At 32.0% G+C, this 15,197-nt stretch overlaps 1 protein-coding gene across 14 annotated transcripts in view; it reads left to right on the top strand.

Annotated features, from left to right (window-relative positions):
• LOC115213470 (agrin) overlaps positions 1–15,197 on the top strand; it is a 771,489-nt gene that overhangs the window by 528,397 nt on the left and 227,895 nt on the right. The window lies entirely within an intron of this gene.

Genomic DNA, 15,197 nt, shown 5'->3' with positions numbered 1-15,197 from the left:
GTACTTATTCCATTGGTTTCTGCTGAATCACTAAGTTCAATGACATAAACACACCAACACCAGTTGTCAAGTGGGATGGGGGTGGGGGGATCACAGACTCAAAAAAATACACACACATACACAAGCACACACACACACATATATAGATATATACAATGAGCTTCTTTTATTTTCCGTCTACCAAATCCACTCACAAGGCTTTGGTTGTCCCAAAGTAGAAGACACATGCCCAAGGTGACATGCAGTGGCACTGAAGCCAGAACTATATGGTTGGGAAGCATGTATAGCTCAACTGATATGAATTCTCATCAAATCTGCAGGAAATCTATTGTTAGTGTATTTAGAATTATGTAATACTTTACTCCTTATTTCTTAAGATTAGAGTCTGTGATTTGAGAGATATTTGGCTACCATTTTTAAGCAAACCAAATGGTCACATAGAGATTCCCTTATTGACATTAGTGTGGTTATATATTTATGCATGGGTTCATATGTATGAATACGTGTGATATATATGTGTATGAGAGCAAGTACCAATAGTTAAACATACAGCTTGATAAATTAGTATTAATTCTGTTTAGATTACAAGAGTTAAATTAAGCCAAAATAAAACAGTGTTCATTGAAGCAGCTCTTATCAATACATTATGTTTCTCTTATTTCATAAGTGAAGCATTTCATGTTTAATGCCAGGAAGGATATCTAACTAAACTTCCTTCATATTAATATGTGCTATGTGAGAAACAACAAAGGAAATAAATATATTCAACCATTCATGCATGCTTTATTCACACATAATCATGGGTTTGAATGAGAACATCAAGTTAGGGAGAGTTGTAATTTAGATATCTTTACATAAGAGATTTTTCTTCTCTGCAATTTTAGATGAAATAGCTATATTTTATGTATACAAATATACCTCTGACAGTTTTCTTGATAATATTTTGTATTATTTGTTTGAACCAGCCATCTGCCTATTGGCATGGTTATCTTGTTTAAATACTTTAAAACTTTAAAAATTTGCAGATCTTTATCGCCATTGTTATGGTGCAGGTTTTCATTCTTTGTATTTTGGAGTTACCAAGCTTGAGCTAATCTTAATTCATTGTGATTTACTACATAAATTGTGGCTTCAAAATAAAATAAACTTTATAAAGTGCAAAAGTTTTGCCCTTCATTTATGTTCTATAAATATCTTCCTATTGTAATTATTTATGACATCAACATTAAAAAGTAATTTGATTTTCTTGACAAAATATTAAGCTTTGACTAAAGGGCAGCAATTTTGGGGAAAGTCGATTACATTAACACCAGAGCTCAACTGGTACTTATTTTATCAACCCCAATTGGATGAAAGGCAAAGTCAAATCCGGCAGAATCTGAACTCAGTTTCCTTGAAAATATATTAAAATGCTAGAATATTAGTATGAACACACACAAGTCTCATTTCAGTGTCTTTTCTGTTTTTGCATCCACTTGTAGCTAAGATTAGTGCCTGATTTTTGTTTTTCATATTGTTCTATTCATATTCCATATTTCAATATATGCTGTTTTATGAACTCTATATATTCATGGAAGGATATCACCTTTAACCCACTCCATCACATTTTCCTATAGTTAGGCAGTCTTCAGGACTAACTTTGAGGAGTTTGTGCTTATTTAAGTCTCTCACTTCATACTTCATGTCTTCTGTAAAACATTCATTTAGAATGTAATTTCTTAATTGCATGAAAATAACCTTGGTACTCTATGCTATATTTTTGTTTTGGGATTTACTTAATTTTATCAATTTTTGCTGCTTTAAGTGTTTAAGATATTTTTAGTGAACACAGTATTATCAGTGTGTCAAGGCTTTTAAAATTTATATAATGATTCTTTCCAACAACATTAACAATTATAGCATTTTAATGGAAAAACAGTTAGTATGAATCAGCATAAGACATTTTTGTGAATAAATATATTGTTTATTCTGTGTTCACCTTGGTGGAAACATGTAGTACAGTACAAAAACATGTGTGTTTACATACAAAGAAAGTTTTGATTTTTGCTTTTGCACTAAAAGAGACAGCATATAATATTTGTATTATAGTATGTATGCATGTGTGTAATGAGAACAGTCATTTTGAGACAAGATATATGGTTCGTAAACGAACCATATATCTCGTGTCAGGGTGAATGGACATGTGAGTCACATGTAGGAGATTGCATGTGGAGCTGCAGAGAAACCATGTAGCTCAGAACGAGGCTAGTGTCTCAGAACGAGGCTACTGTATCAAAGCAAGTCTAGTGTATCAAAGTGAAGCTAGATGCCTCATTGATATATTCATCTGCTGTGCAGGTCGACTCACATATTACTATGTAGCTCTGCTACACTATCACAACATCATCCATTTCATGGTTGTAAGCTTGCAAAATAGATATTAAACTATGGTTGTTAGATATTATTCCCATATCACAAGACATATTTTATTTATTCTTGCTACTTATTTATAACATTTACAACCCCTAACTTGCTCCTTAGGGAAATATATCTAATCAATTATTTCTTTTAAGTTTAAATTTCTCTGCAACACCTTATTGATTTTGGGACATCTATATCAATATCACTTCTTTTATTATATGTCTTATTTTACAAGTTGCAAGGATTCAGAATTGGCTTTTTGTGAGTGCTAGTCTTTCTTTATTTAAACATCACATCAAGCATTTCCTTTTACTATAGATAATCATCATTTCTCTATTTATTGAATTAGTTATTAACATATAGAATATTTTTTTTGCCATCTGAATAAATTTGACACCTTAAATTTATCTCTGATGGCATTTATAGTAAAAGCCTATAGATAAATGAGAGGTGCTCTTAGAATTGGAATATTTAATTCTATGACATTAATATGTAATGAACAATCATAATAAAAGGTTCAATAAAAGAGTAGAAAGTAGTATTGATAGATTAAACTCTGTGCTGCCACTCTTTCATATTGTTTATATTTCTCATTACTGAGTTGGTATGTTATATCTTAGTAAGATATTGTTTTAATGCTGAATAGTCACCAGAGCATCAGATTAAATAGCTTATGGCTACTTGTTCCAGGTCCATGTTCTTTGAGTTCAAATCCTACTAATGTAAGCTTTGCCTTTCATCATTTCAGGATTGATAAATAAAGTAGTTGTCCAAACAAAATGAGGAGTTTCTTTGTTATCATTTTTTGTGCCTCTCCACCATCTAATCCTCAGCAACTTTGCCATAATCACCAGTGCAGCATAACAAAAGACATAATGTATTAAGCTTAATAACAGTCAAAACAAATCATACCTCTACTATGTGCAACCAACACTAATTTTTATTTAAAATAGTGTAAAGTTAATGTCTAGTAAGAATCTTAAACAGTGTGAACAGTCTGCTGCACACCAAATGGTCAACAGCTTCACATACCATGCAACAATCTTGCTAATTTCTGACAATTTTGAATTTAACAATATTTGTCTTTAACACATGTCCATGCACAGCCATGATCAGAGTATCTCTATATCTTTCTTTGGTCCTTTTTGCATCAGTTTCTTTATTATTATTATTATTATTATTATTATTGAGTGAGCGAGCAGAGCATGCCATCAAAGTGACACCGGGGTAAAATATACGAAGCCCAGTATACCCATCATGACTACCCGTCTGATAAGGGTACACCAGGCACATGCATCACAACCACATGTGCGCGACATGGTGATCTCATATCAAGATAAACAGCACATGACCTTGCAGGTGGAGCCCAGTTAGAATTTTCTTCAGATTGAGTAACCCATCCCGCTCAAAAGGTCCCTGAATAAGGGTTGTTTAAGGACGTTGAACGAAACACCCATGTTTCCAGAGGTGAATTATTCAAACCCCAAAGAATCCCTCTCAACACATGGCTATGATGCTCCCCCACTACTTCTGCTCGTGATCAGAGATGCACATATCGTCAGCCACTAAGGGACATGCTCAACTGGTTAAGGTCAAACAACTGACAAGCAAATCTGTGGTATTGAGCAGAATATTTGCTGTAGCCCATCTTTTATACCAAGACAAAACAATGTACATGATAACACTTCCAATCAGTTAAGATCAGAAGCCATGAGAGTTATTATTATTATTATTATTATTATTATTATTATTATTATTATTATTATTATTATTATTATTCAGAAGTCTTATTTGTATTTCATACTTTCACTATGCAACAAAACATACATCTCAGAGTGCCTTGAACAAAATGCTTTGTGTTATTTCTTTTGACTCTTTTCACTCTGATTTCAAATACCACTGCAGTCAAATTTGCATTTCATCCTTTCAGGGTTGAAAAATAAAGTATCATCAAGTATAGGAGTTTACATAATCATCATTATTAAAAGAACTACAGCAATCCGATAGAATTATTAGCACTACAAACAAAATAGTTAGCAGCATGGCTCTTTACATTTTAAGTTCAAATACTTCCAAGGTCGACTTTGCTTTTCATTCTTTTAGGTTGATAAAATATGTAGCAGTGAGCAGTGGAAAGGATATAATTGACTATACCTCTCCCTTAAAATCGTCCATGTGGTATAATTTTAAATCATAACCATTATTATTATTATTTCATATGCGCACAACATATTAGACTGTTGAAATGAAAAATTCCTAACATCAGGCTACAACAAGTAACCTTAAATGCCAAGAACTCTCCTAAGTATTCTAGCTGTCCCTAATAACTGCACTAAACTAGGTTTTATGACTATTTCCTTTTATTATTATTATTATTATTATTATTATTATTATTATTATTATTATTATTATTATTGTGATGCAATAAGACTTAGTTTATTTCATATTTTATTATGTACTATGTTTAGTCATTTTTTTCCCATTCTGTTGTAATGTCTCTATTTTGAATTTTTATGGTGTAATATTTGGTTAGCCTAATGACATTGAGCTCTAATTGGTAGCCTTGCCTTTAGATGTCTACTTATACATGCCCATTTATTTGAAAATCCATTTTAAATATTTCACAAACTTGTAGATTCAAATGGGTGTTGAACTATTAAGGAATTATTATAAACAGATTATTCAGCATTCTTCTAAATTGTAAATGATTTGCTTATTGTAGAGTAGCCATGTAAGAGATTATAGCTTATAGATTTTGAGAATTTTTTCACTCACATTAAGTGGAAAATAGTTCTTATTTTATATCTTAAAACTTATTTGTGTGCCACATATGTTAAATCAGATTATGTTTCTACAACTATTGTGTGCTGTGTGAAAGAACAGAAATCTATGTATCAATTATTTGTTGAGTAATATCATTAGAAGTTGTGTATTTAACCATTTGCATTACTAACTTGAATATTTTTTACTAAGTTTCAAAGCTGAGTTGTATATAATATCACTACAAAAGTATTATTAACCTATAGTACCTTTCACTAAGTTTTATATCTAAGTATTATAATTTAGTTTAAAGTTTGGCTCATTTTTCTGTGTAGTTTATATTAAAGTATTTACATTGGACACATCAAGACATTGTTCACAACACATAGGTTTTGCTTGTACCAACATTATTTTAAATTCATTAATGAACAAACTGGGAAAGAATATGATAGATGTTAAAGAGAATTTGTAATGTGATAACTTACAAACTTTTGCTTATTACCAGGAAATTATATTTTGTATTGGTACATCTAACCATAAACATAAGTTATAGAAGATTTATAAACTGGCATTTGTTGAAATACTGCTTGTAAAGGGTGAAATGAAGAAGGTCAATATTCAAAGACTTGTTCTGCTTAAAATGTATCCAAATTATCATCTTAAATTGTAAACATGTTTCATATAGACCACTATACAGATTGTAGATCCACTTTATACCTTAATTCTAATTACAATTCGGATGACTGCTGACATGCTTAGCAATGAAGAGGAATTCATCTTTCATTACTTTAATTAGTTTACTATTGATTTCCTAGTTTAACATAAGTTCATGAATCAACAGAATATAGGAGGGAAATGTGTGATGTCTACACCTTTAAAGAGACCTTTAGTGGCATATATGAAAGGAATTATCTTCAATCAAAAATCGAAACTGGTGCTGGATAGCAATTTACATTTTGATCTTTGGCTTTCACACATTTAGTTTTGATTTATAACATTGGTGCAAGATCACAAACTTTTGAAGGAAGTATAGTCAAATAAACCAATCCCAATATTTGTTTAGCACTTTATTTTATTTATTCATACAGGATGAAAGATAAAGTTGACCTGAACAGGATTTGAACTCAAACTGTAAAGGGTCATAAATATAAACCATTAGGCATTTTGTCAGGCACTCTAATGTTTCTGGCAAAAATGCTGCTTTCCACATATATTTAATATTGGATTTTTTTGACATTTTCATTGAACATGAAAGCTATATTTTATGGTAATTCTCAGCTTCAAAAATTATGAAATTTACAAATGCTTAATGTGATCATATATATTCCTATTTAATGTACCAAGTAGGCATTTTTCATTTTGTTAATAAACTTGCAGAAATATTTTGATTATATGGATTTGCTGAAATGGAATGTTATGTGTGTGTACTTCTTTGGAGATATTTACATGTAACCATACTTGCTACTGTTTCCTAATGTTGACAGTTTGCCTTTATAAAAGCTATGATATAATTCATACATAAACTGAATCTATTCATGAAGCTGATATGTTTATTGTGTGTTGCTTCTTCTTGATATTTGTATTACTTACTTTGATAGGCAGTTATATTGGTGAAGCTTCATTTGAATATAGAGAAACCAAAGAAACAACATAAAACAGTGCATATTCCAAACTTTGACTGACTGTAATTTGTGTGAGGCCTAACTGGTAGTTTGAATACACTTATGGACTCATTTTGAAATCAAGATCTGATTTTCAGAATAATGCTAGTGATTAAGATGCAAAAAGGAAAAAAAAACTACTGAGGAAAATATAAAGAGAAAAAGAAAAGAAAAACATTGAAAACACTTGTGCATTTACACACACACACATAATTGCTGGAAGGATGCATAAGATGTAATCCACTGTGGATAATTCCAACCTTAGTAGTTATTACTTATCAATGAAGTTATAACAAAAAGTTAATAATTTTATCGATCACTTATAAAATATATAAGCTGAGTTGTTGGACAATAGGAACTAATAAAAATCAAAATAATCTTTAAATTTCAAAACTTCATCATCTTACATAATGTAAAACTGGCAAAGGATATCCATATCAGCTACAAATTACTGATAAATCATTGCATCAAGCAAAATCCTCTCATCTATGTCAACCTGGAAAAAACCTACAACACTTCACAGTAGCAAGGCCTATATTGAATACAAGTATATCAATAGAAACCTGAAGCCACTAAATGCCTTAAAGTTTAAACATCACATAGATACAAGCATATATATATATAGATCACTAGCCACTACACATTCTTTATTTTCTCTCTTTGTTTCTTTCTGTGGAAGAGCATAGGCTCGAAATGTTAATGACTTTTTCACTTCCTGGGCATTAAACTAATACATCTGTTTCTTGTCTACACCATCTGTCTTCGTCTTTTGCTTTTTTTGAATTCTCCTTCTATATATATGTATATATATATATATATATATATATATATATATATATATATATACATGTATGTGTATACAGGCATACATGTATGTATGTGTATATATATATATATGTGTGTGTATTCATATATATATATATTTGTATATATACACACATATAGAAAGACATACATACGTATAGAAAGAGAGAGAGAGAGAGAGAGAGAGACATGCACACACATATGTACAACAAAAGCATGTACACACATACATACAACAAAAACATGCACTTTCTGGTATTTCTAGCTATATAAATGTATAAGTTACTCAGATTGTTTTATAGATATAAACACGATAAATATATGAGTGATGCATATAATATTCCAGTGAAGTATCAGTCAAGTTTACAAGTGTTTTACATGATATTGCATGACTAATATTTGAACAATTTTTATTGAAGAATAGAGTTTATTTTCTAAACAGTTGCTGGCTTGAGTAATAACTATTTCCCCCATTAATTTTAAACTATAAGTTTGAGAAATAACCCTTCTTGCTTGAATGTACATTGTGGTATAGATATTATCACCTCTTCAGATTGAAAAGGGGGGATTTTATTGTGGTTTCGTGAAGAAATCTTTAAGGCAATGTCTTTTATTAGGTCTCTTGTTGGCAGAAATTAACTGTTATTTTTGCTTCTACTGAGGTTAGTCTTTAAACTACAGCTATTCTGGGGCTCTAACTTTAGAGATTTTAGTTGATTACATCAGTTCCAGTTCTTACTCTAAGAAATACTTAATAGATTTCATAAGGACAATATGTCTAAGTCTAACACTGAGGGAAAGGGATGTAACGTGGGCAGAATAATAAGTATTTTTATTAGATATCCTTCACAAATATGCATACACACATATATATATCAGACTATATCAGTATATTTTACATAGTGCAAACAATATCTGGTTTAGAACTCAATAGGCTGAGTAATGTGATTAGATATATTCTTTTACATGTTTCAGTCAGTTGACTGCAGCCATGCTGGAGCACTGCCTTAAAGAATTTTAATTGAAGAAATCAACCCCAGGACTTATACTTTGTAAGCCGAGTACTTATTCTATCAGTCTCTTTTGCCAAACTGCTAAGTTACAGGGATGTAAACACACCAACATTAGTTGTCAAGCGATGGTGGGGGGACAAACACGAATACAGACACACATAAATATATATATATATATATATATACATATATATATACTACCGGCTTCTTTCAGTTTCCCTCTACCAACGCTACTCACAAGGCTTTGGTTGGCCTGAAGCTATAGCAGAAGACACTTTCCCAAGGTGCCACGCAGTGGGACTGAACCTGAAACCATGGTGTTGGGAAGCAAGATTCTTACTACACAGACATGCCTGTGCCTATATATATTATAACAAAATTGACTGTCTACTCTAAGTCTTACCATTATCAGGGCTGTTCACAACTGTCATAAACAGCCCAGCTAAGAGTGAATCTCAGAGTTGACTATCAACTTTGATGTAGCACACACACACACACACACACACACACACACACCACACACACACACACACACACACACACACACATAATTTAGCAAATGGAAACTGTGCACCTTATACATATATACATATTTATTTATATAATTCAGTAAATGGAAGTTGTGCTCTTAATACATACAGACATACACATATATATATATATATATATACATATATATATACTACCGGCTTCTTTCAGTTTCCCTCTACCAACGCTACTCACAAGGCTTTGGTTGGCCTGAAGCTATAGCAGAAGACACTTTCCCAAGGTGCCACGCAGTGGACTGAACCTGAAACCATGGTGTTGGGAAGCAAGATTCTTACTACACAGACATGCCTGTGCCTATATATATTATAACAAAATTGACTGTCTACTCTAAGTCTTACCATTATCAGGGCTGTTCACAACTGTCATAAACAGCCCAGCTAAGAGTGAATCTCAGAGTTGACTATCAACTTTGATGTAGCACACACACACACACACACACACACACACACACACACACACACACACACACACACACACACACACATAATTTAGCAAATGGAAACTGTGCACCTTATACATATATACATATTTATTTATATAATTCAGTAAATGGAAGTTGTGCTCTTAATACATACAGACATACACATATATATATATATATATTTGTATGTATGTAAGTATGTACAGATATGTTTGTATACAAAATGCTCACTTTCATTTATGAAATTTTGCTAACACATTATTGGTCATCCCAAAACTGTTGTAGGAGACACTTGACCAAGTTGCTTCACAGTGAGATTTATCTTGAATTATGTCGAGCAGTAACCTTCTAAGCTACACAGTCTCTTCTGATCCTGTTTGAGAAATTACATTCTTTTTAACATTGTAAATATATTTATCATTATTTTTGTGAAACAGGTGTAAGAGCCTCCCTTTATACCAGATTAAGTCAAAAGTTTTTCTGTATTTAAAGCTTTAATTAATAGTTCAGTTAAATTATATATTAAATGTGTTTATTCATCAAAATATATCCCATTTACTCCAGAAGCTCAATTTCATGTTTATACCATTTAACTGATTTAAAGGCAAAAAGTTCCTGCATCTGTTTTCAACATCATCCACATTGTTGAACCATGCAAGAAATGAGCCATTGCTCAGAAAAGGTAATAATCTGATGGTGCAAGGTCTGGACTTAAGGCTGGATGAGTAGCACTTCCACTCCCTTCATGCTCCTCAAGTTTGCCCTTGGTCACATTGGCAGTGTGTGCTGAGGCATTGTCATGCTGTAGAAGTGTGCATCAGATTAGTCAATATAGAGTAGTGGGCTTTCAAAGCATTATATACTCACTGCAGTTGTTGAACATAAAGATTAGCATTCACAGCATGATTATCTGGGACAAGCTCAAAGTGCCACACCCCTTCAAAATTCCCCCAAACACACAGCATAACTTTCTGTTGAAACCACCCTTTTTGGACAGCAGGTTCTGAAGCCTGACTGGAACTCTTATTTTGAGCTACAAAAATAATATACATTTTTCATCCCCAGTTATAATTTGATACCCAAGCCAAGCATCTTGAGGATTTGCCAGCAGTTGTTAGCAGAATGTTCATTCGTTGTTGTTTGTTCCTTCTCGGACCATGCCTGGCTCATAAGGGTCAGTTTCCAGGTTTCCTTGGCGTATAGGTTCCTCACCTGGATGGGATGCCAGTCCATCGCAGGTGAGCTGCAAGATGCAGGAGGAAAGAGTGAGAGAAAGTTGTGGCGAAAGAGTCAGCAGAAGTTTACTATTACCTTCTGCTGGAGCTGCATGGAGCTTAGGTGCTTTGCTCATAAACACACACGTCGCCCAGTCTGAGATTCGAACCCGTGATACTTCGACCGCAAGTCCGCTGCTCTAACCACTGGGCCATATGCCTCCACAGAATGTTCACTTGTCATTAAGCCTTGTCACTGGTCAGTTCATCAGAAATTTCTTGGACAGTATTTGTTCAAAAGGTTGAGCTTATCGAAGTGTCGATCGATGGTGCTTTGTGAAAGATCAAGTTTTACTGACGATGTATGGGTCCTTGTGCTTGTCTCTACTTCAGCCATTTCATGCAAGGTTTCATCTTCCACAAAAGAAGGTCTCCCTGACCTTGGTTGTCTTTGAGACTGATATCAACTACCTTGACACGTCTGAACCAGTTTTATGACACACATTCATTGACAGTTTTTGGGCCAACCACATCATTAATATTTTTTGATACTGCTCTTGCCCTCAGTCCTTTTTACCACTGGTAGCATAAAACGGCTCGAATTGCAATTCTTTCATCACTCATTATCAAAGCTGTAAAATAAAGAATAGACAATTAATGTTTATATGTTATATATGAAAATAGAAATTAACAGTTCAACAGTGATTGGACAATAAGTTGTATCAAATTTATGATATAACATGGAGATACAAGTTGCTGAAAATCTTCAGTGAAAATCAAAAAAAACTTTTGACTCAACCTGGTATTTGTGTGTGTGTGTGTAAGAGAGAGAGAAAGAGAGAGAAAGGGAGACAGAGAGTGAGTAATATCAGTGGTAAGTAGAGATGCGGAATAAAGGAATTTCAGGGTAGCTGAAGTCTGTTTGAGACATATTTTAACTTCTATATTTAAAAGATGAGGAATTATGTACATTATTTACATTATTTGATAGATATTTGTCCTCATCTTGTTTGTTGTTAACACAACATTTCAGCTGATATACCCTCCAGCCTTCATCAGGTGTCTTGGGGAAATTTCGAACCTGGGTTCTCATTCCTAAGGTATTTTTCGATATTATTATTATTATTCAGGTCACTACCTGGAATCGAACTTGGAATCTTAGGATTAGTAGCCTGTGCTCTTAACCACTACCCACGAGCATATGGTGTAGTGATTAAGAACACAGGCTACAAACACCAAGATTCTGAGTTCGATTCCAGGCAGTAACCTGAATAATAATAATAATAATAATAATAATAATAATAATAACAACAATATCGGAAAATACCTTAGGATTGAGAACCCAGGTTCAAAATTTCCCCAAGACACCTGATGAAGGCTGGAGGATATATCAGCCGAAATGTTGTGTTAACAACAAACAAGATGAGGATTAATATCTGTCAAATGTAAATAATGTAAATAATGTATATTTTAACTTCTGAAGCAAATCAACTGCAGTTACCATGGAGAAAAAATTCTCACTTTTGCTGAAAGGTGTAAAACTGTTGAATCTACTCCCTCTAGCAGACTCACAAATATATTTTAACTAACCTAACATTTATATATATATATATATATATATATATATATATATATATACACACACACACACATACCCACATAAGTCAAAATTTGATCTGTAGACATGATGAGATGATACACTGATGAGGCATATTGATATTATTGCTTAGATGACTACAAGTTTTCCCTGAATAGTATAAATAACATTAAACTGTAATTGCTGCTGATGATGACCATGGTGATAATAATGATGATGATGGTGGTGGTGTTGGTGATGGCAGTAGTGACTGTGACAAAGTGGGAGGAGTTTCAGTTGTAGGTTTTATGAAGCTTTTTAGGTGTGATTTTTCTAGAACAACTAACATTTCCAAAAAATAAAGAAAATAAGAAACATAAAGGAATCCAAAACTAGTAGTGACTTTAACTTCAATTGGACATGTCATGTTTTGGTAAATAGAGAAGTCAGAAAATCTTTATCAACTATTTAAAGAAATATTCAAAAGAATTTGATTGAAATAGTTGTTATTTTTCAGTTACCTTCTCTTTTAACTTTTTCCTAACATTAGATTTTAACATTTTAAATGTAAAATTTCTTTCAAAAATCTTTTTCTTCAACTCTTTCTAATGTAAGTTCAGCTTAATAATATTGTTCCCATGTCTCCCAGTCTTTTCTCAGCAATGTTGAAAAGAAATGATTATGTTATCTAATGTTATTGTACTGTTAACCTGAAATCAATCTATTTTCTATGAAAATTATTGTTAATGAATAGGAAGACATAATAATGTTCCTCAAATGTCTTGTATACAGTATGAAAGTGGTCATCACCCTCTTTGCTGTGTCTATAGTGTTCTCAATTCTGAGATAAAAAATATCCTGCTTTAAATGTCTGCCTTAACAGATATTATACTTAATATCTGTGTTCTAACTATTGAAAACTTTCTCTCCGAATATCGGTCTGCATCAACGTCTGTAAATATTACCTTCAATATTTAGAGATTGTCCTTTTTTAAAATTAGCGTTTTATATCTAGATCACTGGAACATGTTGTAAAGTTGTTAATTTTCTTTTAAGTTATTTTAAATTTTGTTTATTTATTCTTAATGAAATTATTGAAAAATCTTCTTTTAGTTACTATTAATATGATGATGAACTATTTCTAAAAGAGTACTTTAATACTATCAAACATTTCAACATACCCCTTTCGTAACTCTTCAATAGAAACAGTAACATGAAATAACTCAAAATTTTTCTAAACTCACCTTTTGGTAGATTTTAAAACCCTTACCGGTTCTCCTGTGTTCAATTTTAGAGATCATCTATCTGTGTGTATATGTGTGTGTGTTTGTATGTGTTCGTTTGCGTGAATAAATTTCTGTTTTTTCACCTTTGCTTCATACTTTACAGTAATTTACAAACTTATCAATTTAACCATGCAGTTGTTTAACTGATCAAACCAAAACTATCACTGTTTCAAGACTTTCCAAAGTAACACAAGTATTTTCCCTACTGTTGATTTCTTCGAGTAATTTTTATACTATTAAGTTGTATTCCCTCTCTTTTTTAATAATAATTGTTCTATAGATATAGAATATATTAAAGATTATATATTACTTTTTAGAAATGTGCTGTTGAAAGCATCTTTGTAATTCAATCATTATCACCTATCATTTCCTTATCTGAGAAGTATTATAATGCAAAGAAATTTTGTCTTTTATTCTATCTTTTTCCCATTCCTATATTCTGATTTACTTAAAATTTCTTTTAACCAAAATCTATATCTTAAATAAGGAATCAGATATTACCATATCTGTGCAATCATCCCCTGAAACTCTGCTTTCCTTCATATTTCTCCTCTATAATTTAGCATTCCCGTAATCTGAAGAAAAAGTCAAGTTCATATCTATTGAATTTGAGTTTGTGAATAGGAACATTGCACATCATTTTTTTTTTTATGAATACAGACAAACTTTGATTTGGTACATAAATGGCCAGTGCTCAGTTTCTAGGTCTAAGGGAATATAAGTTCCTGATTGACTAAAGCAAAAATCATTAGATCAAAATTCCTGTAAGAACAGTTTTGGTTCAAGCAACAAAACTTTCACAAAGCAACAGATAGAAAAATTTGCAAGAACTTTATTTGATCTCCATGTCATTAAATAGGTAATTCATTTGTACCTGAACTATTGCCAAGAATGTATGAAAACTTAATCCGGCAATGGTTATATCATCATATATGATATTTTTAATAAGAAATTACTCATAGCTGCTACTTCTGTCCAAAGTTTTAGATACAACTTTTCTTTTAGATTGGGTTGAATTATATTTGAAGATTAACTTACCTTGTCTTCAAACAGGTTATATCAATCCCACCCATTAACATTTGTAAAAAGGCAAATATTACAGTAAACAGGCTTAAATAAGTGAGTTAAAGAAAAGCAGCCAACTGCAAATACTAGGTCCTACACTTTCATTTCTTGAAAACTAAAAATGATACAAGCAGGATTAAGTAAAATGGTTTTATAATTTTTGAAACAGCATAGTTTAGGTGAAGCATAATAAATTAGATAAAAACTTGGCACCATAGATGTTATATTTTCATTGAGCTTGCTTCAGATGAAACAACTTTCTGTAAAACAAACAAATACACTTTGGATTCATTACGTCTTTAACAATGAGAAAATTTAATTACATGCAGTTTTTGTAAGAATTCTTAAATATACACGAGATTATTACAATAGTGAGGATTAGAAATATATTTCAGCTATGAATTTGAAAACCATACATATCTCCACTGACATAACATTTCATATCTTC

Source organism: Octopus sinensis, linkage group LG6 (assembly GCF_006345805.1).
Source record: "Octopus sinensis linkage group LG6, ASM634580v1, whole genome shotgun sequence".
NCBI classification, from domain to species: domain Eukaryota; kingdom Metazoa; phylum Mollusca; class Cephalopoda; order Octopoda; family Octopodidae; genus Octopus; species Octopus sinensis.
This window is presented reverse-complemented; position numbering and strand designations above follow the sequence as displayed.